General features: G+C 48.2%; 1 long non-coding RNA gene across 2 annotated transcripts in view; it reads right to left on the reverse strand.

The window, feature by feature from the left end:
- The window catches only part of LOC146205734 (uncharacterized), a 95,846-nt gene that overhangs the window by 67,359 nt on the left and 5,420 nt on the right, over positions 1 to 23,067 (reverse strand). Inside the window, exon 2 of one of the 2 annotated variants that reach the window (XR_014703218.1) lies at positions 3,386 to 3,462. The exons of the other annotated variant lie outside the window; for it this stretch is intronic. This is a non-coding gene — a long non-coding RNA (uncharacterized LOC146205734). The remainder of the gene's footprint in view (positions 1 to 3,385; positions 3,463 to 23,067) is intronic. 2 annotated transcript variants of the gene reach the window in all.

A 23,067-nucleotide genomic window follows, 5' to 3' on the forward strand; every position in this document is an offset into this window, starting at 1 on the left:
AAAAAACTCTAGACGCCGACCTAAACACTTTCGGATGTGCAGGTGTACATGGCCCTCTCAGCCCAACGGCCTGTAAACCTGGCTCTCTACATGAGGAATGTTGACACAAGATGGAGAAGGCGGACAAGAAAATTGGCATGCAAATATTTGGACACCAGTAGGGGGACCAGCCAGGAATTATCAATTAAGAAAAAGGTTAAGGAAACAGAGAGGGGTCTGTGGAAAACAGGGATGGAGACTAAATCAGCATTAGAAATGTACCGAACTTTCAAGCAGGAAATAGCCAAAGAAAACATTTACGATAATTCTAGGGGCAGCCCATTGTTGTTCGAGGCTAGGACAGGAGTATTGCGGACTAAGACGTACCGAGTCAAGTACCAAGAGATAGACACGCTGTGCAGGGTGTGTGGGGAGGATGAGGAAACGCCTGAACACTTAATAATTTCCTGTAAAGGGCTCCGCCCTATAGTTCAAGGCAATGGGCCAGATTTAGCCAAAGCATTGGGGTTTAAGGATAATGAAGGGAAAACAGACTTTAAAAGGGTAGAAATAACCAAACGAAGGTTAGCTGATTGGCGGCTGAAAGGAAGGAAAGAATAGGTCCACACTATATATTATTATTCACGGCCAGGCGGCCTGTGGCGCCGCCGCCCGATTCAAAGGGTTCAGCCTTATCCATCCATCCTTAGGGTCACTCGCATCTCGGAGTCGGCGGAACCTTGTTTTGGCGGCAAAGCTGGTGCGCGCGTCCAATGCGCCACGTGCATTCACGCATCGTGTTCATTCGCGCGTGGTGTTCGGCCAAAATGGACAAGACAACCTTTAAAGGCCCACTGTCCACCCTCCGGTCGAAAATATTTTCTTCCCCGGTGACTGTGAGACTTCGCCCCTAGAACGCAAGGCCGCAAAATGTTTTTGAAAAGAGTAACTAATAACGCAGTTACAGCCACCGCAATCACCCGATTCTGTCATACTTCTCTCCATACGTTCCCTCGCAATTAGTTTTCACTCTCCTGCCGAGGTCGTCTAGCCTCCGCAAGACAAATTCCCCTTCCTCCTCCGCGTTTGGCGGGAAGTGGAGCGCGGCACTCCGCGAGCGCGAAAAAAAAAAAACGGCCGAGGGAGCGCGCAGCGAGCGGTAGACACCTAGACACCCATCCTTCTCCCGTCAGTCAGCGAGACGGACCAATGGACGTCGTTCGCGGTACGTACGCCATTACTGTGGCTCGACGGGCCAGCGGAGGAAACGGGGAAGCTGGCTTCCAGAAGGAGAGCATGAGAGAGCTTTGAATTGTATTTTTGATGCTTTGCGGCGCGCGTGTCACTGCAGCATTTTGCACAGACTATCTCCGGTACCTGATCGAAGCACTGGGCTCCTTTACTTAAAATGGCCTTCCCTGGAGATATATTATGTTGAGACCTGAAAAAGAAAGAAAAATAAAGAGCCTCTGCCCGTGCCACATAGGACATATATTATGTTGAGGCAGAAAAGGAAAGAAAAATAAAGAGCCTCGGCCCGTGCCACTTAGTACAGTGGCCATTTAACGAGGCCCTAATCACCGAAGTGGAAAAGCGTCCAGTCTTGTGGGACGAACGCGACCGAAACTAAAGACTCTCGCCGGCCGTTTCCGGTTTGTCATATAGCAGCCCCCCCCCCCCCCCCCCCCCCCCCCCCCCCCCCCCCCCCCCCCCCCCCCGAGTTCTGTCTTCGGCGCACATCGTCTTAGATATCGCTGCTTACTGCTACACTGCTGCCATAGATTCTGCATTATATTTCACTGAAGTAAGCAATTTTTTCGTCAGAAGTTGTGGTTTCTATGTGGGCATCGGCCACCAACCACCGCGGGTTCGAGCGTCGCGCGAGCCGAAGCCCCGATCAGCGGTCACCACGCGCACGCTGAAACGCCGCAGCGCGCACTCAACCTCCACCGGGAGGAGAGCACTTCGCTGCAAGGACACAAGCCTCCAAGTTCACAAAGGAGACGTGTATTGAAACGCCATCCTCCAGCGGCACACACACACACACACACACACACACACACACACACACACACACACACACACACACACACACACACACACACACACACACACACACACACACACACACACACACACACACACACACACACGCACGCACGCACATACACATATATACAAACGCACATACACACACATACTCAGTCACCGTGTTCCGGGAGCGCGCGAGGAGCAAGGCTCGCCTGCGCGCACGAAGTGACACGGAGTGCGCGCCGCAAGCACGCAAGGCCGTGCTGTGATCTCTCTCTCTCTCTCTCGCGGTGACCAAAGGGTTCCTTTGAGAGAGAGTGGGCAACCACCGCAAGGTACGCCTGTCGCGGATCGTTGGATCCCGATCGACAGGCTCGAGCTTCGCTCTCAGGTACGACCTGGAGCAGACGAACTCGAGTACACACTGGTCTGCGCGGAGAAAGGCCGGCAGACAAGAACAGTAGCGTACGCACCTTGCGATGTCTCGGAGGGTCGCGCGAGCGCGGCCGTCGAAGCGGTGCCGTGTTCCCGCCAAAAGGCGCCAATCAGGGGGTTTACATGAGACCGACAAAGTCGGTTCGGGGAGGCCTGTCGGGCTAAAAACCGGCTATCGGGCTCATGTATACGCTAGGGGGTCCCGTCGGGTCGGGTCCCGCCAGCCCGACTGCAGGGGGTGGGTTGGCACGACCCTACCCGATGGGCGAGGGGCATGTATACTCTGACGCGTCAGGCAGGCGCCTCCTCTCTTGCCTCCTTGCTGGTCGGGGACGGGACCGTGAGCTGTTCGTCTGAGCATTCCTCCTTTTCCTCCTCTCCTGCCTGCGCCTGGTTCTCTTGCTCGACGCACGGTGTAGCAGCGATCTTTTCCCGACAGAAACGAGCTCATGTAAACCCGGACGGGTCGGGCTGGCTCAGCTCGACAACCGGCTCCCCCCTACCCGACCCGCTCGAGTCGGGCTCATGTATACAAGGCTAATGAGAACAGCCACTGGCACGCCAGGGCGGAGCTGTGGCCGAGCGACAGTGACAAGTCGTACGGACATCTCTCCGCCGCCTCAGGCGGGAGGAAGGGAAATAGAACAACAGGGAAGCGGGCGGCGGCCGCGCAAAGGGCAGCCGCAGCAAGCCCGAATCCCACAAAGTAGAGGGCTCAACATTTCCAGTAGGCTACAATTCAAGTGAGCACGCTACGGCGATGAGTCAAAATGGTACAGGTGCATGCTTCCCAGTGTCACTGCACTACAGCTGTAGGTGTGATATTACTCTCTACGCATATGCTTACTAGCATAGTTTGCTCCCTCACAAGATCAAGGAACAGTTTACTGGTGTGTTCACTAAATCGAAGTGCCTTGGCATAGCACGATAGTACACCTACCTTCCCCATGAATCCATGATCTCTCTTTGCCTCCGTAAGCGCACCGGCTTGGTAATCAACACTGTATACGTACACCCCTGCGTAAAAGTGAAGAGACCAAACGGATCGCTGCAATTATTATTTTTGTGTATAAAAAGATGGACCTCAATAATTTGCACGGGCAAAATGGCAAGTGTATTAGTGAGACTACCGTATGCATAATTTAGAAATAACAGCTTCCCGTCAGAAAAAGCTCGCATGCAGTTTTGTCAAAACGCGTGGTCTCTTCACTTTTGCGCAAGGGTGTATATCGCTTTGTAGGGAAAAAAAAAAGTTATTTTGCCGTGTTGCACAGGGACTTGCAGACATCACACCACTGGCCTTGCCTCTAGTAACTTCTTTACTTTTCCAGAGACAAAGACGCCACATAAAGGTTGGCAATATGAAAGCCCTGATGCCATCTCAAGACTTCACTGGCAACGGAATGCAAAAAATGAAGAAATACAGGCAGAAATATTTGACTTAGCAGGATTCCAACTTCAAGGAAGCAGAAGTTCAACTTACCACATTTAGCTTCCAATCTGCTGCTGCTAACTAAAAGTTTCATAACCCTCAGGTGTAACGTGTATTGTTGATTTTTAACATCCTTTATTAAAGTGGAAGCCTTGCTAGACTATGTTGTCTACAAAATGTGCCACTAAAAGTTGGACCCCTCGTGACGTCATCACAAACTCTTTGCACGAACTGACACTGAAATTGCATCTCCACCGAGAATCTAATAACTATGCTTCCGATTCCCAGTCGAACGCAAGACTCCATGCTGGGCTCATGACAAACAGATCGTAATTGTCCTTGTCTAGCGCTCATCTCGCCGTTTATTTAACTCCCGTAGCATACAACGTTTGCATGGTTCCACAAACGCCTTCAACAAATTCTTCCTCCCCATCGCCATAGAGGAATGGAACATACTTCCCGAAAGCATTGTTACCGAGTCTAATCCCTCCAAATTTAGGCAGTTACTGATCATTTCGACCTGCCATAGACAGTTTTTCTTGCGGTCCATTATTAGCAATCCGATTTACGTGCACTGTCGTGTCAACATCTAATTTTCTGTAATTCATCTTTTTGCCTCTTTTGTTTACTATAGTTGATTTTACTATGTATCATTAGTTTGTTATGCCTTGCTACATGGTTATCTGTATTTTGTGTACACTGTATCGGTTGCCTGATTTTTCTTCTTCCCTCAGTTTTTTTTCTTCTTTTTTCAAATTTGTATCTTATGCATTTTTGTATTCTTTTCCTCTGTTTTTATGCCAATGTATGACACTTTCTCACCGTTGTCTCCCCCCCTCCCGTTATGTAATGTCCCTGATAGGGATCTTTAAGGGAATAATAAATGACGATGATGATGATGATGATGATGATGATAAGGGCACTGCTCCCAATGATGATTATAGTGTTGATGATGACGATAATAGTTGGTGATGATAGTTGCGATGATATAGTGCTTACAATGTACTGGCTAATGTGCGGACCACATTCTCTTGGATGGCACCACAAGCAATGAATGCCGGCAACTGCCGCCGAAAGCGCTGCAAATCAGGTGGATGCGGGCCCGGCAGCCCTATGGCTACTGTGCTTTCAGAATATCGGCAAGAGGACTGCGAGCACTGCATTTATCACAGCTGTCATGGAGGCAGCTGACTAAGTTTCAGGGTTTCTTTTGTGTCTTTGACTAGAAGCAGCGTATTTAAGCACTGCCGCTTGCAAAAGCTCCTACAAAGTTTGATGCAACTTCAAGAATAGTTGCTTGTTGGGCTAGTTGGTTCATGGTATCTTGTGCAACAGCACGAACAGTGTCTGTCATGTCTTCCTCTGTGTCTGTCGTCTTTTCCGTTCATGCTGCTACACAAGATGCAGCTTCGAGTTTCGAACATCCCCGTTGCTCACAAAGGAAAAATGGAATGTATATTTGAGTGACAATAGCCTCATGGACACTCCGTTGGTACAAAATATTTTGGTAGCTTTTTTCCAAAAAACGTGAAATGATTCAGTTGTACAGTAGAACCCCTAATAGTGAAGTCACTGGGACTCCCAAATATCTTTACATCAGGGTCTTTACTAGATTAGCTGTTGGTGATGACATGGCCCTGAAGATGATGCTGCCTGGGAATTAAATGGCTACGACAGAGTGACACGTCCGCTGACGTACAGGACAAGAAAGGAGCAAGGTGATTACGGCCATTAGAGGATGTCCTGGGAATGCAGGAAAGATTTGCAATTGTTGGAAAGGGACAATGCTGGGAGCCGTATGCGGCGCGCACGTGCACTTGGGTTTCTGAGAAGTAAATCCACTTGCCGGAACCAGCCTATCGATTCTTGGCTGAAGAATAGAAATGTACCTCCTCGCCGTTCCCAAGCTTTTCCCGCCAACAAGTGACCAGGCCCAACGAAACAATGCCGGGCCAGTCAGTGCTTCAGACCATCAGTGCAGTGATGTGTTCGATTGGATCCCGATATCTGAGGGGCGTGCCCTGGATTTGGTTGGTCAGCATCTTCAGAGAGGGGCTGGACATAGGGGGTTTTAAGGACGTTGCAGAGCACGAAATGTCGCTCTGAGCCCTGGGTAAACGGCTCATCCAGTCGCTTCTCGCTATGAACTCTTAACGCTTGCCATTTTGCTGATGTACCCTTCTTTTTCATGTAAATAATCATGTAAATAAGTTTTCTCAAAGTGCCATTAAACCTGCTTGTATATATTTTACCAACTACGAAGATTCAATCCTTCATCAACCCCGAGTCTCTGCACGCTACCAAGTGACGGCCGGGTCGACTCAGCCCCAGCGTCACGACAACTGGTGACCAGCGTTGGGATCTGAATCTACAAGCCACAACATCTGGTGATTGGAGGTGGATCTGAAGCTACAAGCCACATCTTGTGATCGGAGGTGGCATCTCAAGCAACAAGCAGGCGCAACAATCGGCCAACAAGAGAGCAGCTCGGAACATCGATCGCATGTGTGGGTGAGTGCTTGGCTTTTCTTCTGATGTGGGCCAGGTTCTAGAACAGGGTTAGATTTTAGAACTGGTAAAAAGTGTTGAAACGCCTTTAGGTTTGGTAGTTTGCAGTGTTGTTTTGGAAGTAGCCGACACTCGGAGCGATCATGGACCTACAAAAGCTGCAGAAACCGGAACTGTTGCTATTGTGTGAGGAATTAGGAATTGATACAAGTGGTTTGGCACGAAAACCCTTGATTATAAAGGCAATCACTGATCTGGGAACCGATGATGAGGAGCTCAGTGAAGCATGGAACCTCGTCGGTCAAAAAAAGGAACAGCTCAGACAGCAGAAAGAGCGGGAAAAAGAGGAAAAGGCGCGTGAACTTGAGAGGGAAAAAGAGGAAAAGAAGCGTGAAATTGAAAGAGAAGCAAAAAAGCTGGAGCTAGAAATTGAGCTCCGGAAATTAGAACTAGAGTTGAGCAAGAGGTCGGGCAATTGTCCCCAGCTAGCGGTACCTCTTCTCAACAAGGAGGCAGATTTCAAGATGTCAAAGTACATGCAGCCATATGTGATATCAGGGGATATCGGTCTGTATCTGGCTAACTTTGAGCGAACCTGCGAAAAACTGTCCTTCCAGCGAGACACTTGGTCTCAGAGATTATTGACGGTTCTGCCCTGCGAGGCAGCGGAGGTTGTCGCGCGGCTGAGCAAGGAGGACGCGGACAACTACGAGAAGGTCAAAACTTGCCTTCTGAGAAAGTATAGGCTTAGCGCCGAGGCGTTCAGACAACGTTTTCGGAACGCTACTAAGTCCAGAGACGAGAGTTACCCTGAATTCCTGTATAATTTAAGAGTCAATTTGGGCGAGTGGCTAAAGAGCACTGATTCCTACAGTGATAGGGACGCTGTAGTCGAGCGAATTCTTTTGGAGCAGTTTTATAACTGCCTCCCAGAAAAAGAAAGAAATTGGTTACAGGACCGAGGCGACATTAAGTCGGCAACTGAAGCTGCCGAACTCATTGAGGAGTATGCTTCGCGCCGACAATTCAGCAACCCAGCAGTGGATAGGCCCCGCAATCCCAAGTTGAGTGTGAATAACCGTCAGGAAAGGCACTTTGCTAGAGTTGGAAACGAAGAAATGAAGGTTTCTTCAGGCAAACTCCCTAGAAAGGACGGCAGTGAGAAAAGTGGGGAAGTGACCAACGCGCAGAACACTAAGAATAAGCTTGAGGCTAGGAAGCCGCTCACATGCATGCTTTAGGTGTAATGAGCAGGGTCACATTGCCGTCAACTGCCGGAAAGAAAAGATTGCTTTCTCGTATGTCAGTGACTGCGATGAAAATATGCAGCTTTTAGAACCCTACCTGCATGACCTAGTAGTCAACGGGAAGCCTTGCAAGGTACTGCGCGATTCAGCCGCAACGATGGATGTTGTCCATCCGGCGTATGTGTCGCCTTCCGACTATACAGGACAGTGTGCATGGATCCGCCAGATAGTGGAGGAAGAGTGTGTGCTTGCCAATCGCGAATGTGGTCATCGAGGGCCCTTTCGGCGAGTTAACAACCGAGGCTGCCGTTTCAGGAAAGCTCCCTAAGTGTTATCCGTATTTGTTTTCCAACAAATCGGACATGCTACTGCGAAAGAGGGGCATCCTTTTCGGAGACAGAGTTGTGCAAGCCCTAACACGTTCAAAGGCGCGAGAACTAGCTACACTGCTCATTCCAAAAAAAATCCACAGCGGAGGAAACGGCAGTTAAAACAGTGGTAAATGCGGAAGATAGCAGGTCAGAAAACTTTGAGAGCGAGGCATCTCAGATAAGTCAACTTGAAAGTGAGCTTGATGAGACGCGGAATGAGGACGTTCTTGAGAGTAACCTCTTGCCGCCAGTGTCTAGTAATCTCACGAGACTTTTGAGTGGAACCCGAGAGGACTTAGCTATGGAGCAAGCCAATGATCCCAAGATACAGGAGATAAGGGAGCGCCACCGCGCCACTAAGACAGCAAAGAATATTTCTTTTGAGATGAGAAAGGGAGTGCTGTATCGCTTATTCAAGGATAAGCGCGGAGTAGAGCGGGACCAATTAGTCGTTCCCCAAAAGTACCGCGGAGACTTACTGCGACTTTCCCATGGCAGCTCGTGGTCATGTCACCTTGGAATAAAGAAAACAAAGCAGAGGCTGTTGCAAGAATACTATTGGCCTGGATGTTTTAAGGACACGGAAAATTTTGTACGGTCATGCGACACGTGCCAGCGGGTTGGAAAGGCGCAAGATAAGTGGAAAGCTCCGATGGTGTTAGTACCAATCATTACCGAGCCGTTTCACCGGTTAGTAATAGATGTAGTTGGGCCACTTCCTGTGACAGAGTCAGGGTACCGTTATATCCTCACTATGTTATGCCCAGCCACAAAGTTTCCAGAGGCTGTTCCGCTGCGCGAGGTGACGTCCGAGAGTGTAGTGGATTCGCTGCGGTCAGTGTTTGCACGAGTTGGATTCCCTTCCGAGGTCCAAAGTGATCAGGGTAGCGTTTTCACGAGTGTCCTCACCACCTCATTTCTCGAGCGATGCGGCATTAAGGTAGTGCATAGCTCGATCCATCATCCGCAGAGCAACAGCGTAGAAAGATGGCACTCTGTTCTCAAACGAGTCCTGAGGGGACTGTGCTATGAAAACAAGCGCAAATGGGATACCTGCCTGCCTGCAGCGCTTTTCGCTTTGCGGTCAGTGCCGCACGAATCCACTGGATTTAGCCCAGCCTAGTTTGTGTATGGTAGGTCACTGCGCTCACCTTTGCGAATGGTGCGCGAAGCCTGGGAGGGGCGCGGAGAAGACCCAACAGTGGTAGAATTCATTCTGAACCTCTTGAATCGCTTACATAACACTAAGGAACTCGTTGAGGCCAGCATGAAGTCAGCCCAGGCTCGTTCCAAAGTGTACTATGATAAGTCAGCCCGTCAAAGGACGTTTTGTATCGGGGACCAGGTGATGTTGCTGAGAAGTTCAAGGCAGAATAAGCTCGAAGTACAGTGGGAAGGACCGGCTGAAGTCATTGCAAAGCTTTCTAACACTAACTACGCAGTGAAAATCCCCGGTAGGCGTAAAGAAGTGCGCATTTATCATTGCAATCTTATGAAGCCTTATGTGCAGAGGGAAGCCGTGGTAAATCTAACGTTAAACCTTCCCGAGGAGATGGGGGACAACTTGATTTGCCTCAGCGGAAAAGGAAGCAACGCTCAGGAGCTTCTCAAAAAGACGGAGCAGAGAGGAGAACTAAAGAAATCCCAGCTGTCCGATCTGGGCGAAATAATAACAGAGTTTGAGGCCTGCTTCATGGACAGGCCAGGCAGGACTGATTTGACTGAGCGCAATATTGAGCTGACTTCAGACGTGCCAGTGCGATCAAGGTGCTACCGATTTTCTCCAAGGCAAAGAGAAATTCTGGATAGGGAAGTAACTCGCATGCTGGAATTGGGAGTAATAAAACCCTCGGAAAGCGATTATGCTTCGCCTATGATCTTAGTAGAAGCTCCAGGTAAATACCCTAGGCCTGTGGTAGACTACCGAAAGCTAAATTCTCTCACCAGGGATCAAGCGTATCCTATTCCGAATATTGAGGAGAGAGTAGAACAGGTCAGTAGAGCGGCATATGTGACTACGCTGGACCTTACTCGAGGATACTGGCAAGTACCGCTCACTGAACGTGCCAGCAGATATGCGGCTTTCGTCACTCCGACGGGCAGCTACCAGCCAACAATGATGAGTTTCGGGCTCAAAAATGCTCCATTTTGTTTTTCCCGACTCATGGATAGGGTTTTAAAGGGGTGTGAAACATTCGCGGTGCCTTATTTAGACGACATTGCGGTTTTTTCCGACTCATGGGCGGACCATATGGTACATCTAAGAGCTGTACTGAGCCTTTTGCGTCAAGCTGGACTAACCGTAAAGGCCGAGAAATGTTGCCTGGCAAGGGCGACCGTGGACTACTTGGGTCACAATGTAGGTCAAGGTTTCAGGAAACCCAGCGAGATTAAGATTTCTGCGGTAGCAGACTACCCGCGGCCGAGCACGAAGACGGAAATTCGAGCATTCCTGGGTCTGACTGGGTACTACAATCACTACATCCCTAACTATTCAGCTTTGGCTAGCCCTCTGACCGACGCTCTCCGCAAGACAGAACCGACAAATGTAGTCTGGGACGAACAAAAGGAAGCCTCCTTCGTAAACCTGAAGGCTGTGCTGATTAGCCGTCCGGTATTGCGAGCTCCAGACTATGGCCGAGAATTCACGGTCCAGTGTGATGCCAGTGATCGAGGGTTAGGTGCTGTTCTCTGCCAGAGAGATGACGACGGTAATGAGCACCCCGTGCTCTACCTGAGCAGAAAACTGAGTTCTAGAGAGAGGGCTTATTGCGCGTCAGAGAAAGAGTGCGCTTGCATTGTATGGGCCATTCAAAAATTGCAGTGCTATCTTGGAGGGGCCAAATTCACCGTAGAGACGGACCATTGTCCCCTGGCTTGGCTGCAAACTGCGACATCGAAGAACAGTCGCCTTCTTAGGTGGAGCTTGATTTTACAGCAGTACAATTTTGAAATAAGATACAAAAAGGGGAAATTAAATGGGAATGCGGACGCGCTTAGCCGCTGTTTCTAAGCGGTCCGAGGTGTTCCTCACCATGTCCCCAAATTGATAATCAGGTTTTTTTTTTTTTTCTCGTGCACTTGTACTTGTGTGACTATGTAAAGCAGCACATTTGGTTTTCTAGGAATACGTGGGTCCTGAACGTCTTGAGAGTGGGCTTTTCTCGAACAACAATGGCAGTTTTCTTTTAACCTGGTCTCTTCAGACGGGAGCCGAGTGCTTGCTTCGACATGTGGTTGAGTTTCAGACAGCTCGAGCAATTTGGCCTACGACAATCAAGACAACGCGACAAGCAACAGCGAGCTTTAAGCGTTCATGTGCAGGCCATTAAGTCGTCTCTTCATGCAGCAGCTGCGACTGCTGCCCTCCGAGACTCTTCTGGCGGGGGAGGAGGCTGTTACGACCGTGCATCATCCACACTTGCACGCTCTATTGTTCGCCTGTGGGCATGGATAAGTGCTGTGGATGTGGTGTTGGTACAATGGCTCTAAGTGAGCCTGTTTCCAGGAATCCTGTTTTGTAAGCCTGTTTTGCTTTGTGGACACCCTGCAAATGCCAAATTGACCCTGTCAAGAGAACGTCTAGAAAAACACAAAGAAATGTCCCCCTGCGGGAAATACCGGAAGTGCTTTCGTTCAGTTGTTCACCCTTCCCGTCGAGAAGTGCTATCGTCCAGTGAGGAATGCCTACTGTCCAAAGGAGACGACAGAGTGACACGTCCGCTGACGTACAGGACAAGAAAGGAGCAAGGTGATTACGGCCATTAGAGGATTTCCTGGGAATGCAGGAAAGATTTGCAATTGTTGGAAAGGGACAATGCTGGGAGCCGTATGCGGCGCGCACGAGCACTTGGGTTTCTGAGAAGTAAATCCACTTGCCGGAACCAGCCTATCGATTCTTGGCTGAAGAATAGAAATGTACCTCCTCGCCGTTCCCAAGCTTTTCCCGCCAACAAGTGACCAGGCCCAACGAAACAATGCCGGGCCAGTCAGTGCTTCAGAACATCAGTGCAGTGATGTGTTCGATTGGATGCCGATATCTGAGGGGCGTGCCCTGGATTTGGTTGGTCAGCATCTTCAGAGAAGGGCTGGACATAGGGGGTTTTAAGGACATTGCAGAGCACGAAATGTCACTCTGAGCCCTGGGTAAACGGCTCATCCAGTCGCTTCTCGCTATGAACTCTTAACGCTTGCCATTTTGCTGATGTACCCTTCTTTTTCATGTAAATAAGTTTTCTCAAAGTGCCATTAAACCTGCTTGTATATATTTTACCAACTTCGAAGATTCAATCCTTCATCAACCCCGAGTCTCTGCACGCTACCAAGTGACGGCCGGGTCGACTTAGCCCCAGCGTCACGACACCATGCACTTGGCCGCCTGGCATGCCCACATGTACTTGAGCAGACCACCCAACAGAAAACTTTGTGGGACCCACGTGACCAAGTTTGCTTCTCTTCTCAGTGATGTCAGCATCTCCCGGCGCTGAGAAACGAAAACCAAAATTGCTCATTATGAATATATGAATCCTAGAGTGTGCAACACACGTCCCAGAGCAATATGCAGCGTTTGAAACGAAGAATGAGCCAACCAAAAAAAATTGGTGTCTCAACCCCTTTAATCCAGCCAACGTGCTTTCCGTAAGAAATCCACCACTTGCTGGGTTCACATGCTCTCACATTCTGGCAGATATTCTAGGAAGCTTTTCAGATGTTTATTTGGGCTATCACATCCACCGCGAAGAGTTGTCAAGGAAATGTCTTTGATCAAGGATCCGGCCTCTTTGCAAGTTGTGACGATTTGTTCGGATTTCTATCTTCCCCTCGGGTACACTGTGGCTGCCTATACGCCATGCGCAGCGCCTATAGGGAACCAAAGCTGGAGTTTGCTCCGCGACGCCAGCGCTCGGTTTCCAGCGGAGCGGAGAGGAACTACAAAACCTACGCGCATCCGCGCCCGCGCTGCGCGCGGCTTTCTGCGGAGTCTGCGCAGCCCGCTCACTCGGGAGCGCGTGCTACAGGCAGCCGCACGTGCACGTGGAGCGGGAGAAGGAGAGTGAGGACGAGGGGGAATGGACGCGAGTCTGCGCGCGCAAAGCCGGCCCTCTTTGCTCGTGGGGTTTCTTCTCTGCCCCGGCTGACAGAGGCTGGCTGGAAGCATGTTTTTATCGGTGTTCGAAAGCGAGAAATTATGATTATTTGATCGTCGCGGACATTGTTTTCAAAGAGCGCTTGTTGGCAGGATCAGACATTCAAAAAAAAAAAAAAAAAAAAACATTAACGCGAATTTGCTGCTCGACGGCAGAGGCAAGCGAGAGGTATTTTGAAGGACTTGAGGCGGCACCTCGATGTCTTCGTCCATGTTGTTCACAGAATGAAGGGTCCAGCCATCTCACTGAGAATTGATACGCGTGTACACAGTGACGAGTGCTCCGGGCGCTGGTTGGGGAGTTCCCTTTCCATTTGTGATTGCTCACTTGAAAGGGGCCTATTCAACTATTTGGGGACACGTTTTAGGCGACGCTACTGGCGCCGTGGTGCCTGCTTTCGGCGCGTTTAGGACGCGTTCCCTACAAAAACGCAAAGCATGCCGCCTTACCCTTTGGTTCCTGCTGACAGCGGTCAGGGGGAGTTCGCTGCTGCGGCACTGACATCCGAAATCAATTACCTATCTACCTTTACCGATGAGGGGTTTCTTAACGACCTAGGTCACTGACGAGAAGCCGAGGCATGCCATTTTTGCGGCAGTTTCCTCTTTCCACGAGACGAAGAGCGAGGAAATTCCTGACTACTTTCCATGCAGGCGGGGACATCTCTCCACGGAAACCTATTCTTAATTCCACAGCTACGCTGTGCAATTCCTATACTCCGTTTCATACATCAGGTGCAACGCAGCGAAAGCTACGCAAGTAGTCCGCAAGGAAAAAAAAACAGGAGGCGTATCACTACGCGCTCGTTCTGTAGGCGAGTGGTTCCTGCCGAAACGGGCTCTCTTCCGAGCATACACGTTTGCAATAACATGCTTCGCATGCTTAGACATCTTCACAGAGCGGATCTTATAGAAAAAACGCGCACCAAAGAACCATTTTCTCAAAAAGAGATGCGCAGCGCGGAGGGCACAGCCAGCGCCGTCTGGTGGCACAGCTGGCAAGGTTGCGGGGCAGCAAAACGCGGCACGAACAAAAACTACATAAAAAACATACAAATTAGCCAAATCCGACCTTTTCTCCCTAAGAAAGGTGCTTTTTATGAAGTTGATGGCAAATGTAAAATGTATTAAGCTTGCAGACAAAGCAACTATTATTTTCTCTCGTCAAGAGCTGGCACTATTTTTTATCGCGGATGCGGAGAGCGTAAACAAGAGCTGCAGCTTTGGTAGTGTTGCACTTGATGTATGAAACGGAGTATAGTTCAGGTATCTCCTCTAGCGAATGCGCAGTTTTGAACTCCCGAAGCAGGATCGCGTATGAGGATAGATCGAACGATTGACGTATGTGTTTTTCCTTTATAAGCGCCAAGTGATGGCATTAATGACGTATATCTGTTTCTTGAGGCCAGCTTGGTTCCGCGATGGCTGCTGCGGCAGCACCAGTTACAAACAGAGGTGCGAGATACGAGCGGTACGATACCTTAAAAAAAAAAAAAAAAAGCCGACAACCATTCCGTTACCGTTTCCACACAAGTTTTGCGAAAAAGCGCGTCGTCACTTTTTCATTCGTTTTTTTTTTTTTTCCCTTGATGGAGCGCGACGGCGGCCAGAACGCGGCCGGGAGAAACAACCGAGAGCCCGCGCGCAAACACGTGCTGGAAAGCAGCGCGGAGCAAACGACGGGGTCTTTGACGGGGTCTCCATGGAGGGCGCTGACGCACAGAGCGGCGCAGCGTCCCCTGGCCCAGGTTTTCTCCCCTACAGTCCACCAGGCAAAGTCCTTCCAAACACAAGCTTCTTTTCCATGAATAGGGTAACAAAGTTATTGGTGGAGGAATCGGTGGAGGCTCTCGTTATTAGTTGGCAGTGGTTGCTCAGCATCACTAGCACGTCACCAGCCCTTTCTGCTTTAAGACCACAACATGTGGTGCAGCTTTCAATTATAGCAGCTCCATTGCCATCCCCAGATTCTTCCAGGCTTGCCGATTCGGCACTCTTACGAACTGAGCGAAATTTGGAAGCTTCCGACACACCATGCCTGTAATGCTTTGCTGGAGGCTCTTTCTCACAGATATTCCGACTTTCCCTAGCTCTTTGCTAGCACTTTAGACACAAGGTGTTGAGGTAATCCATGAATATTGTAGTCATGGCATCGGGTTTTAGATGCGGTTTACAGCGAGGAAGCTTATTGGTAATTCCGTTTACAGTGACACTGAACATGCGCTCAATACAGTAGCTCTCAAAATGTTTCTCGCAAACCACAGCAGTTGGCATTAACCTCCTGTCTTCTCTCTTTATGCTGCGTTCCCATTCTGCAAGCCATGCAGCATCAGATGGTGCAGTAAACATGGAAACATGCTCCTTGTTTGAGCGAATACATCTGCACAGTGACATGACACGAAGCTAGTTTCCTCTTTGCACTGCCGCTTTCGCTTTGACATCTTTTTGTGCAGTTTAAGTGACAGTCACTGGGCAACAACAATCAGGAACTGCTTCCTGATTGGCGACGTAGTGAAAAAACAATGAATACAGGCCACACATAGAATGCCCACAAACTAAGAACAAAAGAACCGATCCAATCACTACGGAACAGCTAGAAATACAGAATGGCTCGCATGTGAAAACACAGAGAACAAATGCTGCACTTTGGTGAACAAAAAAATTACCGACGATTACGTTACTTCCTAATGCGAAATTTGAGCGCAGCAAATAAGCTGTTTCACCTTTTCGATAGATTGAGGCAAAGAAATCAAGCAACATATGTATGCGCTATCACAGAATTTTTTTTTTCTTTTTTCACACGTATTCCTTTAACAAAGACTCCCTTCTCGGCAGTGGCGATGAGCTTCTGCTTCAGCCTCGCTTACACCTGGTTGCTCTCGACGGTGGCGATGAGCCTCCGCTTCGGCGGTGCGAACGGCAGGGTCTTCTCGACGGCGGCGATGAGCTTCTGCTTCAGCCTCGCTTACTGCTCTGGATTCTGGCGGCGACGGCGCTGGGCCTCTGCTCTGGCAGCTCGTTTAGCAGCAGCAGCAGCAGACGGAGGACTTCCACCGGTCGTCTCGCTCATCGCTCAGAAAGAACTGGCAGATAATTTCGCAGTGGCGAACGGCAGCAGCAATTTCGGCTCGGGCGGTGCACATATACAGATCCGCCGCCACCGATCTGGCTCTCTGATTGCCACCGCACAGGGGTTGCATTGGAGGAGGAGCGAAGAAAGGAATTAAGTTCGAGCCGGCGCTTTGACAACCGGAGACTCGCAGGAAGAGGGGGGAGGGGGGCGGCGTGTACATCCAGCGGCAAACGATGGGGGCAGAAGCGCGCGCAGCAAGCGGACAACGCGATAAAGGGAGGAGGGAAGAGATAGGAGCGACTGACTGATGCTGCTGACGCCGATAGTGAGTCAACCCCAGCTGCGGAGTTGGTTTCAGGGACAATGCCGCCGATGCCGACGCAAACAATATGATACCCTCGCTTCCGCAGCGCCAAGAACCAGGTCTAGCCGTGGGAAGGTGGTCACGTATTCGTCGACGTGCCGGGGCCTACGTGAAATAACCGGCGCGTCGGCAACTGAAGAGCACCCTACCCGCCACACAGGAACAGGGGGGGGGGACCCTCCCCTCCTCTTTCTGCATGGCGGCGACGGTGTTCTATGCAGTCACGTTATCTTGACTCTCTAGCGGCGTCAGCGGCATCCAGCGGTATCAGTCGGTCGCTGCTAGCGCTGGGGGGACGAAAGGGGGGCGGAGCTGGTTACGAGGCCGACGACGACGCCGACGCGAAACCCAGGAACGGACGCCAAAGAGCTGCGCTCTAAAAAGACACGCAGAACCAGATTTCACACGCACGCACAGCACCAACCGCTTGCCACCTTCTAGCCAGAATACCATGTCATCTGCTCTAGCAGCACAAGTGAAGCCCTCTGCCGCCATCCATTGGCTTTCATCGCAAACAGCGCCGCCATCACACATAGCACAGCACAGGCGTTTGTCACACTCTGGTCACACTAGCCAGTATTTTCTAGGCACTATAGATATGATGATGTAGTTAGTGACAGTGCTGAGGATAATAGTGAAGATGGCGATGTTGATAGTGATAATGATGGTGATATCATAACGACATGGGTTTGAGAGGAAAGAGAAAGGCTTTGCATTTCAACTTGTAAGCAGACTTAAGTGCAGTCCTTTAATCTTGTAGTCAGGTTATAATAGAGGTTTGAGTATATTTAAATCTCAAACAAAAAAAGGTAAATGTGAGCTGACTTCAGCTCTGATCACAAAAGGTGAGCATGGCAAGGAATCAAAAAGAAATGGGCATAGGCAGGGCATGTTTTATTCATTTATTTATTGAATACCTGCATAGCCTTCGTGATGTTACAGCAGGAAGAGAGTTTGGGAAGGGGTGGGGGGGGGGAAACACTAAAACACTTGAAAGTGCATGAACTTGATACACCAAAAAAACATACAAGCAGACATAGCAAACTCAGGCACTCAGGGTGCGGTAAAATGCTTCGTTTGATGAGAGTGAAACGATTTCATGCGATAGCTGATTCCACTGATGAATTGTTTGCAGTAAAAGAATGCCGAAAAGTATCAATTCTAAGTGAATACTCTTTAACCTTGAAGATATGGTCTTTCCTTTTTGATATATAAGTGGGCGGTTTCAAGTACTCCTCTCATTCTATACCAATTTGGCAATGAAAAATGCTATGAAAAAACTTGAGACAAAGATGCATTCGGTGATCCGCTAAATTAGGCCACCCAAGTGATCATTTAGTATTAGTCATACTTCGACTTCCCTTGGAATCCAATTGGTTACCTTAAGCGACCATCGGTTATCCTCTCTTCGCACCACATGTCCTGCTCATGCCCATTTCTTTTTCTTAATTTCCACTAGAATGTCGGTAACTTGAGTTATTTCTCTGACCCACTCTACACGCTTTCTATCTCTTAATGTTATCCCTACCATTTTTCGTTCCATAGCCCTCTGGGTTGTTCTCAACTTAAGTAGAACTCTCTTGGTTAGCCTCCACGTTTCAGCCCCATAGGTGAGTACAGGCAAGATGCAACTGTTGTATACTTTCCTCTTGAGCGATACCGGTAACCTGCTAGTCATAATCTGCGAGTGCTTGCCAAATGCGCTCCATCCCAATCTTAATCTTCTTGTTATTTCCTTTTCATAATCCGGATCTGCGGTTACTACTTGTCCTAAGTAGACATATTCGCCTACTACTTCCAGTGCTTCGCTACCTAATGTAAACTGCTGTTTCTTCCCGAGGCTGTTGAACATTACCTTAGTCTTCTGCATATTGATTTTCAAGTCTACTTTCTACTTTTCCTATCTAGGTCACCAATCATTCTTTGCAGTTCATCTTTTGAGTTACTTAGCAAGGCAATGTCATCAGCAAACCGCAGATTACTGAGGTATCCTTCATCTACCCTTATCCCTAACTGCTCCTATTCCAAGTCTCTGAATACTTCCTCTATGCAAGCTGTGAATAGTACTGGGGAGATGTGTCTGCTTGCCCAACAATTTTCTTTATGAGAATTTTGTTACTTTCTTTATGCAGCCAGTATATATATCTTCCAGGACTTTTACGTACGGCTCATCTACTCCCTAATTTCGCAATGCCTGCATCACCACCGAGGTTTCAACTGGGTCAAATGCTTTTTCGTAATCAATGAATGCTATGTATAAGGGCTGGTTATATTCCAAGCATTTTTCTATCACCTGGTTGATGGTATGGATATCATCAATAGTAGAGTACCGTTTCCGAAAACCTGCTTGGTCCTTCGCTTGATTGCAGTCTAAGGTTGTCCTGATTCTATTAGAGATTACCTTAGTAAATACCTTATACGTAACAGGCAGTAAGCAGACAGTCCTGGATTCCAAAGGAAGGAAAGCGTAACAGGGGGCGGCAGAAAATTAGGTGAGCGGATGAGGTTAAGAAGTTCGCAGGGGTCAAGCGGATGCAGCTAGCACAGAACCGGGTTAATTGGAGAAATATGGGAGAGGCCTTCGCCCAGCAGTGGATATAGTCAGGCTGATGATGATGATGATACTTGGACTTAGGCACCTATCGTAGTTGCCAATTGCACGCCGAGCTGCCTTATATTGAAATTTTTCCAGCATACTGATAAGTTCCTTTGTATCCTGGCCCCAGTAAACGCAGGCGTATTCAAGCACTGATCGCACATACATACAGTATAGCTTCATTTTTAGATCACATGGGAACTGTTTAAAATTGCACCTTAAAATACCAAGAATAGATTTTATTTGCGATGTAATTTACGCATCTGGTCCACCATAGGTCTGCCATCAAATATATATAGGTATGTATTCAAGGGAACATACCTAAGGGTAACAGACTAGATTCCAAGGGAAAACAAGTGTAGCAGGGGGTGGCAGAAAATCAGGTGGGTGGATGAAATTAGGGTTTATGGGGATCAAGTGGATGCAGTCAGGCTGATGATGACAAAAAGTAAACTTCAATTTGCATTTTTTAATGATGATAGCAATTACTTCTGCAAGCACTATCATTTCCACATTAATTATAAAAAAATAAACTCTTGATGCTTATATAACAGAACTCTTTACTACTGCCAGTTGGGCAACTTTACAGGTCCCATGAATAAAAAAAAAATTACAGCTTTGACAAGTAAAAATTCGCGTGTTTAGAGACAGTGGCAGCGCCTGCGGCGATAAAAGGACACTGCAAATTTTCACATTATTGATAAATGCATGACTTAAAAAATAATACCACTGCAACAGTCAATGTAGCAAAAATTCTTAGACCCAACAGCCACAGAGATAAATAAGAGGGAAAAGAAAAAAAAAAGTTATCTTGAAAAGGCAATAATGGTAATAGCAAGATAGCTTAAACTGATCAGTTCAATGCCACAATCCATAGGCACACAAAAAGGGCATGCTAAAATTAGTCACTTTTTAATTAGTTTCTCCACTATCCTTCTCATTGCTCACTCTTTAAACGGTGCAGCTCCGGGTGCGCCGATCGCGGAGACCAAAAACTGCGCATGTGCAGCTGGAGCTGGTGGTTCGTTTTCAACCAGGGGAGTGGGCGCATGCGCAGGACAAGCTTCTGAAGAAGGCGGATCCTGCACATTCCTCTCCTCAGTCTTCTGCGCCTTAATACACCCAGGCCTCTACACCCCCAAATGCATGTTGTCCGGAGCAACTTGGGCAAACTTCTCACACATTGTTTATTTGCTCTACACTACAGCCGCCCTCAGAGGGGTCACTCACAGAAAGCGACCATTGGGAGGGCACGGTTTCAGCTCAGACCCAGTTGCCCAAAAGCGACTGGTGAACTGGGCCCCTCAGGTAGCCGAGAGCCATAAACTCCCAGCCACCTACCAGGGGCTCATCCTGTAAAAGGCCTCATGAAATAAAAATAATGTTTCACTACTACCACCTCAAATTATATGATAAAAAAGCTCTGCTGTGACTTGAGCATACAGGGCTGCCGAACTGAAGCCAGAAAAAAATAATTAATTTCTCAAAAATAACACAATGAACTCTCGGTAATTCAGCCTTCAGGAGACCAACAAAATGTTGTAATTATTAAATAAGCATGAGAAATAAACTGCTGAAAATCATTTACATCACAGTAATTTTGTCTAATGAATGCCTGTACGATGGTTGCCTGCATTTGAGATGAAATTCAAGTGAGAACGATGATTTTTCCCGGTTCAGTCAAGCGTTTAATGTTATGCCCACTGTCGGGAACATTGATGAAAAAGTGCTCTATAACCACCACCCTTTCCGTAGTGCGACACAGCAGCAACAGCAGCGCATCTTTAAAAATCAGCCCCATCACATTTTGAAGATGCTTCACTGCACAGTACAAGCAGTGAAGCATTGCAATGAAGTATGCAGTGTGTTGGAACTATGCATGTCCAGCGCGCAGTTTCGAAGCGCCAGAAGCAGTACTATGTGGATGCACGCAAAGAGGGATAGATGCGTATGAGTTCAACAGCGTGGAGCCATTCCTAAAATCTAAGAACAGTGAAGCATCAAGGAGTGTCAAACTGCGCAGCTGACCGATGCACGTGGCCAGTCGCAGCCGCGGGATGCCGTGAACAAGGAGGTTATACTAATACTGCTGGAGCGGAGGTCCTGCATACCCGCCTATGCGACCGGGCAAGGCCTGGCGGTGCGGCCATCTTGCTCAAGGCAAAAAGTGCTTGCACGGCATGGAGAGTCGAGGTGACTGAGATTTGGAACCATGCGATACCGCTTGCTATGGCGAGCAAATCATTTTTGTGTGTGTGTGTGTGTGTGTGTGTGTGTGTGTGTGTGTGTGTGTGTGTGTGTGTGTGTAGCATTATTTGGCTCATTAAGTAAGGAAATGTGTGTGTAGAGAATGTGTCCGCAGTGGCTTTGTAGCTCATGTCGAGTATATAAGATGTGTGATAATTGTTGGCTATAGCTTATGTCAAGCATGACAACACTGGAGTAGACTACTTGCATCTTAATTCCCATTAATTAGTTAATTGTGAAAAAATTGGTCTTCATGTTACAGCGAAAAGTCCTACATCGTTGGATAGCTTATGTCAAGTATAACTTCACTGGACTAATTGTAAGTCTCAATTATCATTAATTAGGTAACTGTTATAATTACTTTTTACACTACAGCATCAAGTCACATATCATTGGATAGCTTTTGTTGATTATGACTGCACTACACTAATCGCAGATCTTAGTTTAGTTAACAACCATTATGTAGTTAACTGTGATTAACGAGTTTTAGGCTACACCATGTATTGGTGAAAAGATCTCTATGAGTAGAATCCAAAATTGAATAATAAATCTAGCAAAAACTCAGTTAAACTGAGCTAGCGCTCATTCAACTCGGTTCGAAAACAGGCAACGGAAGCGAAACAGTAGCACTAATGCTCATGCATGACTGCACATGAGGAGGCTTAGTTCTGTTAGTGGTTTCTACATTATGGTAACGATCTTAAGAGCCGTTGTTGTTTTGAGCTACTTAATCGTGCTGCAATTTTTCGGGCAGCTGCATCCAACAGGTGCCACTCTGAAATCCTTGCTCGGGTGCCGCCACCACAGTCGCGGCTGTTCAGTTGTTTTAAGGCGAAAGCCTTTAAGCACTCATACTTGCGGTGACTGGACTGTCTGTCCGTTACATTCAAAGGCTGGAACAGTGCCAGTTGTGACCCTTCCCTGCACCAGTGCACACCCTCCTCGCTCCTCGGCGACAGGTGGTGGCACCAAAGCACATGCGCAGCTGTGCATAGCAACAGTGACGTCACCTGCACTGACAGGTGGAGCGAGTACGCACAGCGACGGTGCTCTTTTGCCAGACGTGTCGCTACAGTCGAGTGATTGAGTTGGCTGGCTCCCAAGCGGCGCAAACACCAAACGGCGTAAGATCAATGAACGAATGCGTCACGGCGGCTCCAGGCTTCTCCTGGGACTAAGGAGAGATATGCGGAACGAAAGCGTTTGCAAAGGCGCAATGCTTCGCCTGGGACGAAAGCAAGACCAAGCTGGTAGTCATTGGCCGTCAAAGTGGCGTGGCAAAGGCTTTCGCCTAGTACACTTTAGGCTGCCAAAGCGCCCCTATAGTTTTTTATTCACAGTATATAATTAAGGACAAGTAACCAAGACCTGCCATTAGTCCTGTGCTATTGCACTCGATATGAGCTATCCGACAATATATGACGATGCTGTAGTCTAAATGTCTTTTTAATAACAATTAACTAAGTAACAGTAATTAGGATTTACAATTAGTCCAGGCAATCATATCTAACATAAGCTATTCAACAATATGACTCGATGATGTAGCTAAAAGTTCAGAATTCATCTGCAATTAACTATTTAACAATAATTAAGACCTGCAGTTATTGTAGTGCAATTGTACTCGCATCGGCTTCCCAA

The sequence above is a fragment of the Amblyomma maculatum genome, chromosome 1, assembly GCF_055883805.1.
Source record: "Amblyomma maculatum isolate TAMU_Amacu chromosome 1, ASM5588380v1, whole genome shotgun sequence".
NCBI lineage: Eukaryota > Metazoa > Arthropoda > Arachnida > Ixodida > Ixodidae > Amblyomma > Amblyomma maculatum.